Source organism: Pseudopodoces humilis, chromosome 6 (genome assembly GCF_049639895.1).
Source record: "Pseudopodoces humilis isolate 2021_Gansu_Grassland_sample_001 chromosome 6, ASM4963989v1, whole genome shotgun sequence".
Taxonomy (NCBI): Eukaryota; Metazoa; Chordata; class Aves; order Passeriformes; family Paridae; genus Pseudopodoces; species Pseudopodoces humilis.
In genome coordinates, this window is record NC_142205.1 from 70,232,486 (window position 1) to 70,252,997 (window position 20,512).

The 20,512-nt window shown below is 42.1% G+C and overlaps 1 protein-coding gene across 3 annotated transcripts in view; it reads left to right on the forward strand.

The window, feature by feature from the left end:
• The window catches only part of ANK2 (ankyrin 2), a 274,114-nt gene that overhangs the window by 13,913 nt on the left and 239,689 nt on the right, over window positions 1-20,512 (forward strand). Inside the window, exon 1 of one of the 3 annotated variants that reach the window (XM_088055999.1) lies at window positions 7,748-7,866. The exons of the other annotated variants lie outside the window; for them this stretch is intronic. The gene's annotated coding sequence lies outside the window, so the exon portion shown is untranslated. Of the gene's footprint in view, window positions 1-7,747; window positions 7,867-20,512 lie in introns of those variants that run through there. 3 annotated transcript variants of the gene reach the window in all.

Consider the following 20,512-nt stretch of genomic DNA (forward strand, 5'->3'; position numbering starts at 1 on the left):
GCCCAAGCCAGAAAAGGTTGGACCTGTTAATAAACCCCTATGGAAAGAACTCTCAGATAATGAGATCTTGAAATTAGCAATGTGTTCTTCATTGTTGGCACTTTTTTATCTTGTGTGAGGATGAATTTTTACCTATTAGAGACCAGATCTTGATTTCACATGTCTCTGCAAAAGCCTGTCAGGCAGCCTGCTGTTTGCTCACGTGGAGGAAGGTTGCTAGAGCTGAGGTAAGGATATTGCTTTTGCTTTCAAACATCTTCACCCAGGCACAACAGTTTGCATCCTTGCCTCTGGAATTGCCCTGCTGCATTATCAACTGCTTGCAGCCACAGTTGTGTTGGAAGCGTGGTTAACATCAAGGTGAGATGGAATGGTAAGATGGAAAAAATGAGCTTTTCATCCTGGTGTCATATGTATTAATGCATAAATAACTGAGATACTGGAGTAGCTTTAAGCTAGTAATTTGTAGCTTTGTAAGGAAAATAAGTCTGCAGCTCCCAAGATATCAGTAGCACCGTTTTCATATCCATTGCCCTGTTGGGGGTATTGATGATTCTGCAGCTTTTGTGTATTTTCTAGACATAATTGTGTTATTTGCCGTATTGCTTGATGATCACAGAACATCAGCATTCAAATTCTCTTAAAAAGCAAAATTAGACAGTGATTGAGAATTTGGGCAGCAAGTCCCAAGCAATATTATTTTGAACGATTGGTATCCCCCACAGAGGGGGAAATAAACAGGATGCTTGGCTGAAAGGGCCTTTAAACCCAAACCTGACTGTGTCAGCTCTTCAGCCTCATGTTTTGAGTGACTGCAGTTGCCCGTTTCTTCTGTTTACTCCATATGTTGGGCCAGCGTTAGGGGTGGTTACGTAAATGTGTCCAGAGGGTAAGTTCTATTTAACCAAAAGTATTTCCAGTATTAGTGTTGTTTTCTTGGAGGTGCCTGCCTGGCTGATTTTTTTTATAGAATGGTTTACCAGATAAATCAAAACAGTTTTTGAAAATGCACTTGAACCGTAGGCCAGGCCTCCATATGTGCGTCCCTTCTTTCTGCCAAAATGTCAGCAGAGAGCCTGATCAAAGCATTTTCCTCTGCACATATTTAAAATTGTGAAAGATGAGACATGGAATTTCTGATAGCAAATTATTATCAACCAGCAAGAATTGTTGAGAGAACGGATCTTATCTCTAACTGTTGACCTTAGTCTAATGGGAGTCTATGGGAATAAGTTCATCAAGACACAACTTGTTATGGGAAGCAGTTTTCTTGGAGCTTTCTCTTCATTAGTCACCTAAGAATTCATTTCAGTCAGACATTTCCCATATGCATTTTCTGAAGATGCGACTCATGTTGCAACTTTAATGTTGTTCAAATAACTCGGGCATCTCCTAGAGCAATTCTGATGGCTGCAAAGCTGCATTTCTTCCTCTTATTTGCTTTTAATGCTTTAGCAGTGTGGATTGGAAGGAGTTTTTTCAGGACATAGCCTCGAGATATGCCAGGCCAAGATGCTGACAGATTCAGACAGTCTGGTTTGCCCAAGTGGCTGTTCTTTAAAACTGATACTAAAACAAACCTGGCTTTGTGAGCAGCAGCACTGGAAACTCAGATTCAAAGGTTAGGGCTTTAGAAAAATGACACCTTTGATGTGACAGCCAGTTTAGTTGTTCACCAGCATAAGGCAGAAATCTAGGACTTGAAGGGCTCTGAAAACTGGGTGGCATTTATCATGTATCTTCTTTCTAGTCCAAAACCTATGAAATTCTTATCTTAAAAAGTAACTGATGAACTTTCCTCAAACATAAGTGTTTTCTAGTTGCTTTTTTTGTACAAACAACTTGTTAAGATATAAATTGCAAGCATTGAGGAAGGCGATACTCTTCTCAGAGACTTAGAGCAAAAGCAAAAGAGAATAATTGCTGTACAGGGAAGTTGGGGAAGCCCCCTTTTAATGGGAATTGAAATTCCCTGAAAGATGCAGGGGTGAGAGAAGAGGTAAACAAAACTGACAGTGGGAAAGAAGCAAAGGAAAAACAATGGAAAGCATCAAAGCAATTGGAAATGCAAGTAAAACACTTTCAGCTTTGTCCGACTGTCGACAAGTTACAGCCCAAAATATCTTTCTCATGCATGGAAGTGTGAGCATTTAAAATATGCTTTTCTTCTATTAAATAGATATGTGAAGGGGGAACTTTTTTTAATAAACAAATATCCTAGAGCTCGAGTGGCTGATTTCAGTCGCAAAACCCAATTCCTTTAATTATTTTTTTTTGTTGGTTAAGTGAAAATGAAATTGAGCTTTTATGGGTGTTGCAGAGTATTTTTTTTTTGGATGAGTTCATCTTTGGATGAGTTGCATCATGAAAATGTCAGAGAGGAAAAGGAATCAACTGCAATTGTCTGGTCATCATCTTACTGCTGTAGGTATCTTAGAAGCAGCGGAGCATGGGCTGTTTTGGCTGAGCTTGCCAGGTTAGCACCTCTGCAGTGTATCTGCTTCCCAGGGAGAAATTTTTTGGTATCAAATGACACAGTAGTTAGGAATTCCGGTGTTGTTTCTTCTCAGGTATTGTTTCAGTCTAGAACTACTTAAGATCTGATTTTCTTGAGTTTTAAGTCTGTACTCTCAATGCATACTTGTAGCATGAATCTTGGAAATTTTGGGGGGAAAGAAAGAAGCATAGGCATTGAATTTAGTGGGAAATCTTATCCTAAGGCTGTCCTACTACACCTCCGTAGGCCAAATGGAGATTGTTCAGCAAGTGGGAATGGTGAGGGAGTCATGGAATGCCAGCCCATGTTCGTTTCCTCAGTGTAAATACCACGTGTTTTCAATCTTTGCTGTTGCTTAATATCGATTATCTGTCCAGGAATACAGAAGTAAAAAAGTCAGACGTGTGAAACCTTTGCTCATTTTCCCAGGAATATGGAAAGTTGGCTGTAGGTGAGTGCTTGCCCTTCCTGCCAGACTCCTCCATCGCTGGGCTTTGAACTCATCCCTGTTTTGAGCCTGTAAATGCTCTCCCTCAGTGCTGTACTTGGCTCCTACAGCCACACAATGTGTGTGCTCCCACTGCCTCGCTCTACGCCCTCAAACAATTAGAGCCCAACAGCAAGTGCAGTGGAGAGGGGAAATATTTGAGATTTATTGTGGAGTCTGAGTTTCTGTTTTCCCAAAACAGGAGCTTTCTTCTAGTGGTATTCAGCAAGTGGCCTTTCTCACAGGAACTGTGCCAGAAGATGGCATTGCTGTACGCAGAGCACTCATCTCCATTGCAACAAGTCATTAGGAGGAGTGGAAAAACTGCAGCCTCCTAGTCCATTAGACTGAGTCAGGCTGCCAGGAAATGAGTTTGCCTTCATGTTGCACGTCAAGGACGGTTCCATTAAAATATATCGTGTGCTAAGGTTGTTTTTGTTTTTAATTGTTGCTGTTTAACAAGAAGCCTTTGTTTAAAACTCCGGATTCATCTGTAGGCCTAGGGGGGTGTATCTCAATACCCAGAACTCTCTTTATTTTCAAGTGGAAAAAGGAGACACTATTAATAATCCTCTGTGTTCACACTGTCTCCTGCCAGCATCTTACTCTTTGACTTCAGGCTCTTCTCATTTTCCTCCAAACACTGTTTCCCAGACATCCCTCAGGTGCAGTGGGAAAAGTATTTTCAATAAATTTGGTCTGAGAATGGCCTATGTGCAAGAGTAAGCAGCTCTTGGCACACTCCAAAGGCTTCTGCAGTGAGTTTAATCCCAGAAGATAGTAAGCATCCCTTGGGGGTAGGTGAAAGCCTGAGGAAAAGTTGTACTCAATTAGCAAAAATGTGATTTTTCCAAGTTTGTGCTTTATAGCAAGTTTTGTTATCTCGGCGAGTGAACACTGTAGCTCTGATTTCCACAGGCTGTAGGATGAATTGATGTGATAAGACTACAATTTCTCTTAGGGGAAAAATGGGAATCTAAGTTTTGCTGGATACTGTAGAGTAGATCCAGTCTGTGGATCTGTCCTTGTGTAAGGATTACAGTGTGGTCATGTCTGGGAATACTGACAGAAGCTGCCTGTTGTGGTTTCAGCTCCCCAGGGAATTGTCGGGTTGGTTGGAAAGCTGCTTGTTCCTGTCGTGAGCTTTGGAAAAAAGCCTTAGGTTGGCTCACGCTGGTGGCTGAACTGCAGGAGACACCTCCTTCAGTAGTGGCCTAACACTGAACAGAGATGCGCAGAAATTTAATTAGGAAGACATAATGCTGGAAACGAACAAATACCGGAGAGCTTCCTTTTGCCTACTCTGCAAACGAAGTTAGATGCCCTTGCCAGTAAGGCTTTGAGAGGAAGGAAAAGGAAAGCAAACAACAGTGAAGAAAAATGGAAAGAGTGTAAAGCAATTGTTTAAGTCACCCTTTGAAGTAAAAAGTGACTCCCCAGCATCATTCACTTGCTAATTTGGCCACGTGAGGTTCCCTGATGGGTTTCCATTCAAAACTCCTAGGTTTTGGAAGCAGAAGTCACGGACATAAGCACTCTCCTTTATCTTTGCTTTTCCCATTCCTTGGTCAAAGTGATTCTGTGGAATTTGGTTTGGGGTTAGTGGTGGATAGCGACAGTGGAGACCCAAATCCAGGGGTAGATAGTGTCTTGCCCTCCCTGCAGGTGGAGCCTCCCCTGGGAGGAATATGAACTGCTTCTGTAACATTTCTAGTCCATCCTTTCAGGAGCAGTTCCTTTTGGGAGGGATCTCCAAGCTCACTGTTGCTGTTAGCCTCGTGAAGTAACTGCCATGGAGAATACAACTTAAAAAGCCCCAAATTAACCATGCTGCCTTTGACGCACACGAGGCTCTGGTGTCCACTAGTCCAAAGCTGTTGTGTAGCCTTGGGCTAATTGCATTTGGCAGCTGCTGCTCTGTGGTTTCCTCTGCCTGGAAGGTGACATCCTTTAGGTCTTTGCTTTTGTGGTTCAGGAGACAGCCTGTGAAGGGCTTTTCTCACAGCTGGCCTTTGTGAACTTAGTTCTGAAGGGATTGATGCTGGAGAGAATGATTTTCTTCATAGCCTGTTGCTGTGCAGAGAACTTATTTAATGGTGAAACCCTTGAAACATTCCTAGCAGGAGAGAACTCCTTGTTCTGCTGGTTGATGACAGGTTGTTTTGGCCACTCCTTCTTGTTAGTTGAGTTGTGATGTAAGAAAGATAGATTAACTCCATGTTGGACACAACATTCTGAAGCTCAGTGAATATGGACACATCTTTGGGTAGTAACCTGTCGGTTGAGCTTTTTATTTGTGTGTATTAATTTGAGCTGAGTCACAAGTGACCAGCCTCTGGCTTGAGCTCAGTGGCATGTTCCATTCTGCCTGTGGCAAGGCAACCGGACTGCTCAGATGTCAGAAAATGAAACACGGAAGAACAGCTTTAATTAGTGAAATGACCTGCTCCCCCTAAGAGCTGCTTTGACACCAAATTCATTGAAATATTGCTGCTTTCACCATCCAAAGCTCCAATGCCTGTGTATGTATGTGTATTTACTTAATAACCAACCATCCTTTATGGCTGTGCTGGTCCTGCTCCAGAGTTTCTTTTATACTTGGGATTTGCTCCTGTGTAATTCCAGAAGGGGTTAGATTTGAAGTGGGTGCAGTATTATGCTGAGCTCTTTACACAGAGCTAAAAGCGTTATCGATTGCATTCGCTATGAATGAAAGAACTTAGATGTATCTGGAAAATGAGAGAAGGAGGAATGGGGAAAAACAAATGAATGTTTTATGTCACATATTTCAATGCAGCAATTTCCTAGCTTGCTTTATTCCTGACTTCCTTCATGTTGCTCTTGGCATGTGTTTTGTGCTGCAGGATTCAGAGTGCCCAGCCTCATCTGGCTACGCACACAGTGCCACTGCTTGCTTTGGTCTCAGAGTGATGTCGGAGGTCACATCAGTCATTTTATATCAGTGATGTGGAAGCGTAACAAAATTAATTTGAAGGGGGGAGGGAATGCACAGAAAGAGATCTGTTAAGATTGTTATGCTGGATTTTATTTTTTTAAACTTCATTTACAGTGTTAATGGGAGTATTGAGAGCTGCTAAATCTCTCTCAGTATTGGTTTCAGACAGCACTGAGAAGAGCTAATGTGTACAGCTTCACAGAGTAGCTTTTTTCTATTTTTGCATTTCTTCATATTTCTTGTTCTCTTTAACCCAAATATCCTGATTTTTGCAGCACATCAAAGACTGTCTTGTGTTTCTTGATGTGTGGGTTAATATTTTCTTACTAAAATTACCAAACCTTATGTGGCTGAAACAATTGAGGCTTCAATATCCATGAGTTTATACTACAAGATTTTGTATGCTTAATTGTTTTTTTGGCAAAGTGCACAGCTACGGAAAATACCTGGCGCCCTTCACTGTAAGTTCCCCTTATTGCACCGAGGAAGCCCTAATATTGTAAAAGCATCAAACTTTGTCCATTCTATGCTCAAGTGATGATAGACTAGAAGGAGAATGGGATGTTACCTGTCATCTTTGAACCACTGGTAATTTCTGAGTGCTGCTGTGTTCTGGGCTTTGCACGGCCCATGCGGCTGAAGGTGTCAGACCACATGAGTCAGCATGTGGAGCGAAGCCCCGTGGAGCTGTTGAAGCAGGGGGTCTGTCTTGTGCTGCATTTCACGGGAGGTGCTGACATGCTGTCTGCTCTCTGCCAGCCCTATGCCATGACATGCCTTTCCTTCTGTCCCTAGTTCTCTCAGCTGCTCCTTTCCCAGGGTTTTGCCTTTGGATGTTCCCTGGACTACTGGCTTAATTTCTCACTCCAGCTATGCACAACCTCAAGCAGGTTGTTCAGCCTGGAGTAGAGAGTGCTCTGGGGAGACCTTCCAGTACCTAAAGGAGCTCCAAGAGAGCTGGGGAGAGACTTGTCACAAGGGCATGGAGTGACCAGACAGAGGGCAGAGTTATATTGGATATTAGGAAGAACTTGGCTGTGAGGGTGGTGAGGCCCTGGTTGGGGCCAGAGGGAGGACCAGGTTGTCTGGGGAAGCTGTGGCTGCCCCATCCCTGGAAGTGTCCAAGGCCAGGTTGGTCAGGGCTCAGAGAAGCCTGGTCCAGTGGCAAATGTCCTTGCTCATGGCAGGGGTGTTGGAAGGAGATACCTTTAAGATCCCTTCCAACCCAGTCCATTCAGCTATTCCATGATTATTTTAGCTTAGCTGTAGTCTCAGAAGTACATCATAATGCGGCAGTAATGCAAAATTAGATGTCTTTAGACAAAACCAGCCCTGTTTGCTGGCCTCGTCGTGGCTCAGCAAAGCTGTTTGAAAGCAGCTGCTTTGCTCAGTTTCCCCTTGTCCCTGCTCCCGGCACGGCTCCTGTGCTTGGTTTACCCATAACTCGCTAGCCCCGGCCCCAGGTGTACCCTCTGTGCATTGCCGGGGGAAGAGGGGCGTGGGAGAACCAAACAGGGCGGTGTGTGCGCGTAGCCTGCCATGGGCTGTGGCTCCCCTGTCCCGCCCCTCGTGGGAGCCGAGCTGGAGGGTGCCCACGCAGGTTCCTCCCCCGCTGCGGGCGCGGGTTCCAGCGGAGAGCCGGCGGAGGGCGGCGCGGGGCCAGGGCCGCCCCCACGGGTGTCCCGCCTGTCGCCACCGCCCGGCGGGGGCAGCAGCGGGCTCCGTGCCGTCCTGCCTGCCCGTGCTCCAGATCTGGCGTGAGCGAGCTTGGACGTAGCGGGAGAGGAGGGAGGGGAGAGGGAGGGCTCCCCGCTCGGCGCTGTCACAGGCGGGGGGCGGCGGGCAGCGCCCGCGGCTTGCGGCAGCACCGGCGCTGTGACGGGCGGCTCGCAGGAACCCGGCGCTGAGGAAGGAATACGCCCGTCAGTAAGTTGTCCGGGGTCGCTGTCCATCCAAGAGCCCGTGCAAGGGTGTCGTGTTTCGTGGCTGTGGCTTGGGTGGTGGGGTTTTGCGGTTTTTCTGTTTCCCATCGGTATTTGTCAATGGCAGACACAGAGCTTGTCCTGTGTATGGAACTATTGAAATGTAAATATCAGACAGGGATAGTCGAAATTTATTTTTTTCCAGCAGAGGCGGGAAGTCTGCCTTCTGCCAAAGTAACACGTCGGGCAGATGAGGGGATGGGGTAGGAAGCCCCCGTTTGTATTGCTAGGTGCAGAGAGAATTTTGGGTGCCATCCCGCAGCCGTGTAACGCTGGTAGTCACAGGTGCTCTTGCTGCATTTGTGGAAGAGCTGCATGGAAGTGGGGCTTGCCTCAGCCGTGCAAACTCTGCCTTTCTGCAGTCCTCGGGTGAGAAAGATCATCGTTCCGAGAGGGAAGAGGCAGAGGGAGATTTGTCAATTTTTTCTGTGTTCTCTGTAAAGAGCTGTCTTGAAAAATTTTCCCTTCGATGTGATGGGAGGGGGTTGCTAGAGGAGGTAGTCAGGGTTTCTGATTCTTCTCTTTGAATGAATGAGGGCTCAGAGGAAGCAAAAATGTTCTCAGTTCCTGAGCTTTTCTCCCTTTCTTTCTCCTCGAGAAGACCGACTATCAGACATGCACCTTAAATCCTTGTTTCCTATTTAATTTTCCCTCATGATGGAATAAAGCAACACTAGTTAGCGTTTCTGATACTGAACGGCTGAATGTAGAGGCTGCTCCTGTCTGCAGCTCCACCAAACGATTTCCAGGCTCCATTGGCAGCAGTGAACAGATTCTGACTGTGCAGGAGCCAAGGATGGAGCCTTGACTAAGGCACTTGGGTGTGTCACCTCTTCAAAAGACAGATTGATTTAACCTTTGCTTTTGCTTTCAGCTTCCTATCTTTTCATACAAGTGAGGAGAAAAAGGAGATCCCAGAGATGTTAATTAATCTTTCCCATTTTAGTCTTAGTTATTTTACTCTATTTTTGTTTTTGTTAGGGTGTTTAAGAGGGAAAATCCATTCCAGGAACATGCTTAAGCAGCCATGAGTCACTGTATGTGGATGGGGTCGTGTCTGTGAAATTCCCCTGTTGCTGTTTGCTTTCCTCATTTTTCTGCAAAACGGGCTTGAGGTTTGTGGAGGTGTTACTGGAGAGTAGGATGTTGTAGCTGCTGCAGAGTGTTTGTGAATCTGTTGCACTTCTCACTCAGAAACCTTCACTTTTTTTTTTGGTAGCACAAGATGGAAGAGTGGGCTGGTACGGAAGGGCAAGGAAACACTTCTAACAAGTTTTTTTGCCGTTCTGTTTGACTTTGGTGCCTTGTGTATCAATGTTATTTCCAGCATCTGTGCTTACAGAAGGGTAGAGCCATGCAGAGGTTGGCACTGGATGGTGATTATTGCTTGAGTTAAAGGCTATGCCAGTACTAATCAGGTTAGCACTGGTATTCCAGGGCTTCATCTAGTGACCACTGTGATTGATAAAAAGCACCCTGCCAACCTGAATAGATTTTTGGACCAGCTCCCTTGCTGCCCATTTGGATAATTAGGGACTCGGATTCAACCTTTCCCAAACTTGTTTCTAAATATTTATAAATGAAATTCAAGTCTTACCTTTCTCTTATTTTGCTAAAACCCAGTAAAAAGCTAAGTATGGTTTCATTATAAGTCTGCTTTAGGGTTTTGCCAGATTATTTTGTTGGCTTGCATCAGTCTGCCTACCCTGGCAAGCTGTGGGCATTTCAGTGGTCCGGATACAATCCTCGGCTTGTCTTTTCGTTCTGTGCACTAAGCTACACTGATATGCTCAATAAATTATCACTTCAAATGCTGCTTGGGTGTTCTGAGAGCAATTAGACCCTTCCTGGTCCTGCTACATTTGTACCTCTGAGGAAATAAAAAAAGCCTCTTGTTACTGGCTGATGTCCTCTCCCACTGAGTGATTTACTCTGGTACCTATGTGGCCCTGTGGACTCTGTAATGAATGGGTTTAAAGAGCTGAAAGAGCAGAATTTTTGGTGATTTTCCTGTCGTGCTCTCCAACTGCTTAAATCAGGGGTGGCTTCGCTGTAATTTGTAGTCTTTTGGATCCAAGGCCGGAGTTGCGTTAATCCATTTCGGAAGCAGTGGGAGGGGAGCCAGTTTCCAACGCTTTCTGAATCGCTTTTTGGGGAAGGTTCCAAATGTAAATCATGACAAGTCCATGACTGGAAAAGAAAAACGTGACTGTCAGGCCATAATGCTTTGGAGGAATAAATACCATCTAAAGTTGAGTAAATTTTATGTCCATGGGTAGCTTTAGTCTTGTACTGCTCTGTGGGCTTTTTGGTATTTGGATCTCTTTAATTGGTTTCGCTTGGGCATAGAGCACAAGCAGATATCTCGTGTAGTAAACAAAGCAGCAGATTTAAGTTAATGCTAATGTGTTTGCAGGCTGAGCCAAAAGCTTTTCAGGGTTATTATAACGTGCTGGGCATACAGCCCATCGATCTAAGTGTCTGGAGGAGACAAAAGTTATGGATTGACTCATTGTACAAATCAGCTCATCTGAAAGTCAGATTCTGCTATTTGTTGCCATCAGTAATTTAGTCGTATTAAGTATGGCTGAGGACGGGTGGCAGTGTGGCCAGAATATTGAGATGGGATTTCAGAGATCCCAGGAGAGCCATTCTCTGCTTTGCCACGGCAGATTTCCCGTGTGACCTGGGGCAAGTCATTAAACGTTTCTGTAAAGTAGGGTTGGTGGTACCTCCTTCTTTTTCGCAGGGTGTGCGAAGATTATTGGGTTAGATCCATTTGTGAGGGGTTCATATAAATGCAAATACAATATCAAACAGTGCATCTGAGCAATATGTGTCTCCTACATAACTAGGCAATACCTGGATTTGTTGGCCTGTCTATGTATGGGCTTCTTAGTATAATATGCTTACATGCCTCTGTTTTAATTTTGGTGATAAATCCAGACCATTAATGTGGGGCAACTGTGAGAAAAGCCTTTGTTTGTTGTCAGTTCCAACCTAATATTCTGAGACGGTTCCTGTTGTTAAACACAACATTGGAGTTCGTTGTGTATTAACAATGACAAGATAAGGCAGATTCTGATGGCAACTTAAAAATGTAATTCCCTGGGGATAATGGCATGGAAACCTCTCCTCCGGCAACTGCTGCTATTGTAATCCAAAATTATTTGTGTATTTAACTTCAGAAGATTTCAGATTCCTGGAAGTGGTTCAGTCCCATTCGCTGGGAGTGCTCTGCTAAGTGTACAGTCTGGGTCTCTTGAATTATGTGAGCTCTGCTACTTCAGACTAACACCTATATACAAAGTTACATTTTAAGCTTCACAGCCTCAGCCCTTCCTTAGAATAAACCAACAAAATAGTGGGGATCTTTGGGACATCTGTCTTCTTGGAAGAAGACTGTTAGAGGTATTTTTTCATATTATGTAACATCTAGTTATAAATTAGAGTTTTACAATCATAAGAAATGCATACTGGTCATGTAAATACGTTTCTGTTGCTTCAGTATTTTATCCAAATAAATTTGTTTATCCAAATAAATTAAAATCTTTTCAGCATGTATTCCCACTTAGTCACAAAGCTCAGCCTTGTTGGCTGTGGGCTGCTGCAGAGGGAATCCTGCCTCTTGGAGTGAACATTTTGGGCAGGAGGTGGGATGGATGTGGGTGTGTCTGACTGCCAGGCCCCCAAAAGGGCAGTCCCAGCACAGGGAGTGGGCAGTGTGGAGGCTCCCACAGGTTCCTCAGCGGCACCGGCTCTTCGGTGCTTTCCCCTCGTGACAAGTGTGAACTGTGTTTCCCTTCAGACGAGTCTGCTGTCACCATTGTCCAGGACAAGTTTATTTTTCTATAGGTCCTATTTGAAAGAGTATCAAAAATGTGTATTTGGTGCTCCAATTTTTTTGCTTGGCTAGCTGTTCTTTCAGCAGAACACCTATTCCTCCTCCGGACACGTCCTTTTGCCTTCCCACCCCCCAGAATCTCTTCTGCATCTGTCCCCTCTTCAACTTTTGCAGTGAAACTGGATGCTTAAACTTGTCACTTGACAAACCTTCCTGTGCTGTTTCATTTGCTTTCATCTGGTCCCACGGGTTAGATTCCAAAAACACTCATATAATATGCTTCAATTTAAGCTGAGGAAGTACTTTCTTATTAAATAATTGGCCTGAAATTATTTCCAAGTTGCTTCTAAAACTTAATTTCAGCTTATTTTACAATGTCTTCATCCTCCCCCACTCTTTTGTTTTTTTCCTGACAGAGGTTTTCATTTTACATTTTCCCCCAACTTTGTAACATCGTTTGGAGAGAAGAAGCACATAAGTTTTAAAAATATCTATTTATATTTAAGAAATTTATGCATACACATGTACATACATCAGTATAAAAGAGAATTTGACTCACCACCTCTTAGCTCACTCTAAAAATTCATTTTGGTAAGTAAGGGAGGGAGAACTTTTTAAAACAAGCAACATATATCATTATTTAAAAAAAACTAGTTAATTTTAAATGTTGTCTACAATATTCCAGAGTCTTGAAAAGTATTTATAGAGATGACTGTTTTGAATGTAAATCCGTTTTTCACATGCTAAACAAAAGATAATGATCCCTTGGGTTTATTTTGACCTACAGTGCACTGATTCACCACTCACTGGTAACAATAGTTGAACTCTGTTGGGGTTTTTATTTTGTGGCTCAGCACAGGTCTGAGGTTGTAGCAGTCCTATTGTTGTGTTCCAATTCCTGAGTTCATTGATGGCAGCATACGTTTTTTACTTGCTTAAAAAATTAGGTGTTTTCCCATCTGCTATTTGAAGCTGTGGAGAGAAAACTCTAATGCCATATCTTTATTTTTCTGGGAAAAGATGTAGGGCAGTTGCAAGATTCTAACACACACAGATGACTTAAATCAGTTGTGGCTTTACAATTATAATCTACCTAGAGGGAAACAGCAAAATTAGCTGCAAAGGAATTTTACGTATCATAGCTTGTACAGAAAGTGCATGTTTTAGCATGGTCTTGGTGTTAAACAGGAAGAACCTATTTATAAGAGCCTCTTTTTCTATTTATTTCTTGAACAGAAAGTTGATGACGGCCAGAAATGAGTATTTATCAATTTTTAAGAAGATGAATTGATTCAGGAATTGGTTTGTAAGCAGAGAAATCAACGTTATGCTTTGAGCTGCTATGGGCTCCTTTTTTTTATTTGGAGTCATTTTAAACAGTGACGGTGACTTAAAATCTGAATTGCGTGCAGTTAGAGCTCTGATTGGCACATCAGCAGCCGACCAGCAGAGCAGCTGGGCTCATTTCATAGCAAACTTTACTTCATGGATCCGATCTGATGGTTCAGAAAAACAAAACCATACGGCCGGTTCCTCGTGTGGAGCTCGGTGCTCTGCAGGCAGCTGCTGCCTCTTGCCTGCATGTCTGGAATTCTCCAGCCCTGCTGGATGTTCCACGTGCTTCCTCCCTGTCACCTGTGGGAATGAAGTGTGTGGGGTGAAAGTGCTGATGCCAGGCTGCAGGGACCAGGGTAGGATGAATACCTGGAAAGGAAAGTGGCCCTTGGGATGCATTCCAGGATGCTCCTCGGATTTCATCAACATGCTGCTTTTATTCAGAGCGATAGCAGAGATCTTTATCAATACAATTAAAGCCATTAACCCAAGTACATCTAGGTGAGAGTTATTTCAGTGAGGCACCTTCACTGGCTCCCTCCTTGCCTCTTCCCTTGCCGTGGGTGCTCACCACTCCCAGGTGTCGCACACTCATTGGCTTCCTACGGGTGATCAGGTTCTTGACTATATATTGTTTGGGAAGATAAAGCATTTCAGCTCTGTCTTTTCTTCCATAAAATAGGTTTTGAACGATTGATTGAAAGGCAATAGGTGGAGTGCACACATGGATGAAACAAAATTATTATGTACTATAGAAAAAATTATTGGTTTAATTTTGAAAAAGGAGGGTTTTTTTTCTGGGAGATGAGCAGCGTTCAGCTGTCAGTGTTCCGTAATAATATTGGGTAATTGTGTACAAGCACTTAAAAGGTTTCTATTTCTAGCCTTTGAAATGACTCACTAATAAAATAGAGCTGCAGGTACAGGAATTCCTCTGACACAGTGTATGCCACTGCAGGAGATGGCTCCATTTGCCCCAAGAGATATGAAAACATCCAGTGTTTTCTACTGTGGTTTCTGCAAGGGAGAGTATCAGCCCAGCAGAAAGCATATTGAGTATGGGGGGCTAGGGGGTGTCCAGCAGAGAAGTGTGTGCAAGCCAGGAATAGCTTTCAGGGTCCTCCTGATATTTCTTGTTGTTCCTTGCCTTTTTTTGTTATCCCAAGAGAAAGGTCATTGAGTAGCAAATAAAAATATTTTTGAGCACCTGGAATTTCACAGACCTTACCTGTTGTTTGTGGGGAGTTTTTGCACTGTTGATTAGCACAAGCAATTATATTGGCTCTAAAAGTGTGATAGGAGGCTAAAAGCACAGAGGTCATGTGCCCTTGTGGCCCCTCTGGCTGATGGAAGAGGAAGATGTGCAAAAAAGGGTGGTGAATCTTCCTGTGTCAGGTTAGTGATTTCACCAGCCATCTGCTCTAGTGATCAGAGCATTTTCCACTAAATGCAGTTGCTTGAAAATTGGCCATTTTTAACAGCTGTCTGGATTTAAAAGGCAGTTTTTGACGTCCAGGATGAAAGGCAAGGAAAAATATCTTAGCCATGTTTCTCTTGACCTCCATCTATTTTATGGAAGGAAAACTTGATTATGTATGTGCACAGTTGATGACTAAAGGGTTATGGTACCTGGCCAGTCCCTTATTTGTTGTCCTGTGACTGGAAGCCTCTCGTCTTGCTGTCCTGTACCTTGAGCCTTATGCTCAAGAGTCATGTTGCTATCACCAGAAGGAAGCAGTGGCTGCAAGATTTTGCAGGCTGCATGACACGTATCCTTAGATCGGGCTGCTTTTTTTGTAATCATGTAGTTAGGTGGTTTGACCGATTGTTGAAAGCCTGAGTTCAGTTTTGCTTTGCTTTTTATTTAAAGGCAAAAATACATTTGGACAGTTGGATAATAAAATCCTATGGGAAAAAAGATGGTGTAGAAACATCTTAAAATTGCCTTCAAGAATTACCTACTCGTAAAGTAGCTGGATCATAGGTGACATGAATTACTTGGCTACTTTCAGGATGGTCAGCAGAGAGAAGGAAGGGATGGCAAACCTATCCTGTGAAAATTTTTTAAGGTTTAAAAATTTGGATTTTTCTTTGTTTTAACTTGTTGCTGATAACTCAGCACTAGGGTGTGTGCTTGGGAGTGTATTTGCTCTTGCCCCTTAAGGAATTTAAATACAGTGTGTCTACTTATTTCTCAAGATGGAGAGATAGATTTAGATATATTTGTGTGTATATGAATATAAAAGATAAATACCAATATAAAAAATTATATAGGAAAACAAACCTTATAAAATTATTCTGAATCACCTCTCTCTTACTTAAACAGGAGTGTTCATGCCCACTACTCTCATGTGACCTACTTTTTGGAAATCACAGCATTATTCTGTGTACAGTGTGCAGCCTGTGAGATGTAGGCAAACAGTAATTTGTATTGTGCATACAATGAACATTTCTAAAAAAATCACTTGTATTAAAAAATGTAATGGTTTTGTGGTGACCTTCCATTTTGAGGAAATGAAGGAGGGAAAAGCTGAATATAATAGGGAATGATACAGTGGTATCAGTCCATCTTCCAAGATGCTCCCTGGTCTGAGTGACAGGCAGTAATTGATGTGCTCTCATTGCTTTGTCACCTCAGCTTATCTTCATTCTAATTATTGCCACCTGCCTGCTCTGACTGAGCATTTGGTGTGGGTGTTGGAATGACTCCTGAATGCTGTGCAGGCTTCATGTCATGAAATACCCTGGATGAGAAGGATATGCAGAATTTTAAGTTACTATGAAATATCTGACCTCTGCAGTGTAAGTCAATATATGGATGTGCTGCAAAGTATTTAGGGCATAATTATTGAAAATGTGTTTTTGATCATAATATTGCGGTCACTTTGGCAGAGAATGCTAAAATGAAATATTAAAGGACCTGGAAAACATTACAAATCAGGTCTTCAGGGAAAAGAGCAAAGATCTAATTACAAGTAATTTAAAATTCTTTCTGCTAAAAATTAGGATTACTTCTGTAAAACTGAGTCTAATATTCTGTTTGAATTGCTTCCTGGATTTGATCATTGACATAATTAGTGTCCAACACAAGCAGTACCAAATAGAAGGTGAGTGTGAAATTGTAACATTTTTTTGTTTCTTAGTTTTTGTTAGTTGATTTTAGTTAAAAAACCAAAACACTGTAACACATTATTGGAGTTTACCAGTGATAAACAGAATTTGCTTTTGTTAGTTGAATTACTGGCAAATAACAGTAATTTCTTACATTTTCACAGCATTATCTGCTGTTAATTTACATCCTGATATTTCATGTCCATGTTAATTTAATGCTAATGAACGTGTTGGTAATGATGGCTGTGGCACAGCATTTTCAAGTGCTTTATTTTAACCACAGTGTTCATTTTCTGAAAAGAACCATAGTTTTTCTCTGCTTACTTCCACCCCTCTGTTTGGGTGCTTGTCATTTGCCTTTTCACCCATTTTATGACTGCAAAATAAAAGAATATCCTTAAATATAGGAAAAATTTTAGCCTTTCCTGAGAACAAAGAAAAGCAAGCTCTCAGTGTTCTGCATTAGCTAAAAGACTTTAGCTCCTGTTTTCATATTTCTTCAGGCAGAATTAGCATAGGAACCACTGAAGTCTGGAATCCCTACCACCTGATGTGAAGCTTTTGCTACTGACTGAAGAAGTTTTTGGGAGGGGCAGTGTATTTGCAAGGCATTTTGGACATTAATACCTTGGTTTCTGTATATGCTAAGCTGCTGTTACAGCTTTAACTGTTGTGGTTTTCTTGGCGTGTTTTTTTGGGTGTTTTGGATTTTTTTTGGCCTGTATTTTTATGTAATTTTTGTTTTGAAGAACTCGTTCTCTGGACACCTGTCTCTGAAAATTATAAATGTTTACAACCTTCTGTGGCAATAGGAAAAGTTGTTTTAAACTAAATATTAGCACAGGTGGATTTTTTGGGTATACAGGGCTGTTTGTGTGTAAACAACCAACACTGACTGCACTGATTGATTTAACATCAGGGAAAGCACTTGCACCTGCCTCGCCTTCAGTGTCTCAGCTGTTCATGGCCCCAGCTTCCTTAAGTCAGTCTGACCCACCACAGTGCTCTTACTCTTGCATCTCCAGCAGCTTTAAAAAACCTCTTAAAAAACCCAAAAAGGCAGAAAAATGCTAAGTTTCAAGGGATGATAGGTATTAGGCATAAATGAGGCATTTGGTTTTAAATAGGTGGTCCTATGTTTGTAGAGCTTTTGTGGTCAGTTTTAGCATCTTAAAATACTCACTTGTGCTATGAAAATTGTCTTCATTGTACCTCACAGGTAATATGTTTTCGATTAATTACTCCCAACCTACTACTCTTAACTGGGAGAATCTTTCATAGACCAATGAAATATTCAAAATTGCTGAAAAGATTGAGACGTGCAGTTACTACTCATGCAAATGGGAGCTTTGTGGGCTCCCTAATTACTTAAGTAGCTCTGAAAAAACTCATCCTTGATGTTTTTATTTCTCTGCAGTAGTGTTTATAGTCTGCTTTGAACAAGATAAAAAATTCCTTTTCGTTGTACTGAGAGCATATCTGAGAGTGTAGAGTTACCATTTTGTATTAACAAATGTTATGATAAAGTTCTCTATTCTTTAAAATCAGCATGAAATATTCATCTGTCAATAAATATTTAAAGGTGATGTGAAATTTTCGTGCATTTTAAAGAGTAAAATTAATTAAGATACTGTAAAGACTAAAACATTGCAGTGAATAGAAGAGTTGTATTAACATCTGTTAAATTCAAACTAGGCAGTTGGTTTAATTTAGTGAAAAAAGCAGGAAAGCAGGGTGACTTGGTATTAACTCTTTGATTTCTGTAACATGGGATTGGGGCATTGATTTAAGATGGAGAAGACCCAGAGTTGCTGATCCCCTAGGATAAAAGGGAAACTCCTTTTGGTCATCCTGTTAGGACTCTCTTCTTGAATTAAGGCTTCCTATTTTCCTACCTTGTGTTCTTAGAAGGGTGTACAGATAGTTGTGATCTTTGCATGTGTTGGGTAAGATTATTCTGGATGCTGTGTGCTTTTCTTGCTTGCTGGAATCAGTCAGGTTTTGGGGATCAGAATGAGGGAGATGCTCAGGACTTTGGAATGAAATTCCTGTAAGAGTTCTGAGTATCAGGAGTTATTAAACAAAGATAAAATATTTACTCTAAATTAAAATGAATATTGTGTTTAAGTAAACAAGGAATTTAAAGAAATGCCTGATAAGGCAGACAGTGATTCTTGGGTATTTTAAGATTGGAGAAAGATGGTATTTGATTATTTGGGTGTGTTTTTGTGCCAATACAGATCAGAAATTAAATTTCTGAAGCACTATGGGAAGCAGCTGTACTTCAGAGCCTCAGTTATTTCCACAAGAGAACTGAAGAATAAATATTGGGGAAATGGGGAACGTGTTGTAGGGGAATATCCTCCATTCTCTTTTTTTTTAAAGCTGCTCTGAAATTGTGTTCTCAGTTGTCAGCAGTGTTAATGGTGGTTAAAGAGGAGATTCTTTTAGGTTTATTGTGCATGGGTACTTGAAGGATTTTCCAAGTGTGAAGTAAATGGTGTATTTTTGGAAGGGGGGAGTGGAAAATGAAACTTTTGATGCAAATGAGTTTGGAAGTGTGCATACTTGGGTCAGGTTGGTTGGTGCAGCTGGGGACTTAGGTGGAACTGCTCCTGGTTTCTGTTTTTCAAGGGAAATAAAACATTGCAACTTTATTCCTTCTTGGGTTTCTTTGGTGCAGTGCTCTTCATACTGCCTGGCCTCCTTTGCTCCTTGCTTGCCATCTTTGTTTTCAATCTCTCCTCATATCACTTTCCTCTGAGATTCCCCAGGGCCTGGCCCTGGGATTTTGGCTGCCCTTCAGAAGAGGCTTCTGAAATTGTACAAAACCTGACGTGAACACAAATATTTATATTAGGGACAGGAGGAAAATGAAATGCGTCCAATATGCAAAGGAGAGGATGTGGTTGCAGCTGTTATTGCCTTCCTGAGGAGAGTCCTGCACTCATTGATTCTCCCATCCCATATTTCAGATGGTGTCCTGTCTGGAAGGTGTTTAGAGGGGAGCCTACTGCATTTTTGGGTATTGATGCCAATTTACTGATAACATCTGGAGGAAATTCAGCTTTCAGCTTCAGTTTTTCTCTCCCCTAGGCTGGCCATTATTGTCTTTGTGAAAAAAGCCACACTTTCAGAAACTTAAAAGGCCGTTAATAACGTAAAATGTTTATCAAATTTTATCAAGTTGAAGAAGAGGCTTAAGAATTAAATATTGCTTAGTACTGTAGTGGAAGTGAAGTCTACTGTTCAAATACCAGGTCAGGTAACCAAGCCATGAATGCTAACCTCAGTCAAAATGGTTTGTATTAATATTCTGCATGTTATGTAAAAATTTGCAGTGCTAATTTTATTGACCAGTTATTAGCTCTATGTCTTAATATTCAGATAAAACATTGAACTTGGAGAATATCAGTGCAAACCAGTAGAGAAACTGTGTTTAAATCTTTGGTATAATGTATGTTATTTTGTTGTTGTTGCAAGAGTGAAAACAAATGGGAAATTTGGCTGGTTTTCAGTCTGAAAGCATTGGAATACATCAGTATTATGATTATCATACTAAATGAATGTCGTGGTTGATATGCTGTGCTCACTATTGCAGAATGCTGCTTCATGCAGACAGTACAGCCAGGAGCGGTGGGGCTGCAGGAGCAGCCTCTGCTGACAGGACAATGCCTGCTGAGCAGTGGTGAGAGGTTTCACCTGCTTCGGCAGGAGATATTGCGGTGGGGAGATTCCAGTGGCAGCAGGGTCACACCCTCAGGCCTGTGCTGCTGATCTTCTGCCTCATCTGCTGCACAGCTGGCATCAGGGAGATGTGGCACTGCACAACCTGAAGGGCAGCAGGTGTTTTCCTTGGATGCAAATAAAGCACGGACGTAGTGTCACACGAGAATTCAGGCATCTGTTTTCAGCATTTTTGAAGCCAGTTTAAAAGATATCAGCTCTAAAGTGGTTTTCTGTCTATTCAGGATACAGTAAATGACAAGGCATTTCTGAGGCAGTTCTGATATCTTTTAAAATTCGGTATTTCCAGTTTGAAATCAAGAATAAACACGTAAGATTTGCTGAGCCTGTTGCAATAGAAATGTGTTGCTACTGTCTTGGTAGGTCTGGATTCAGAAGCAGGACAGTCTGCAGGTGCAGTGAGATTGCAGACACCTGAATGCTGTACCAAGGCTTTGCAACAGATTTTTAGTTATGTGTTTTCTAAGGAGTTGCTTCAGTATTGTGTTCCGCCTTGAAGATGTGTCCATAAAAAATGTGTGCTAGGCAAGGCAGAGATATCGACTGAAATGAG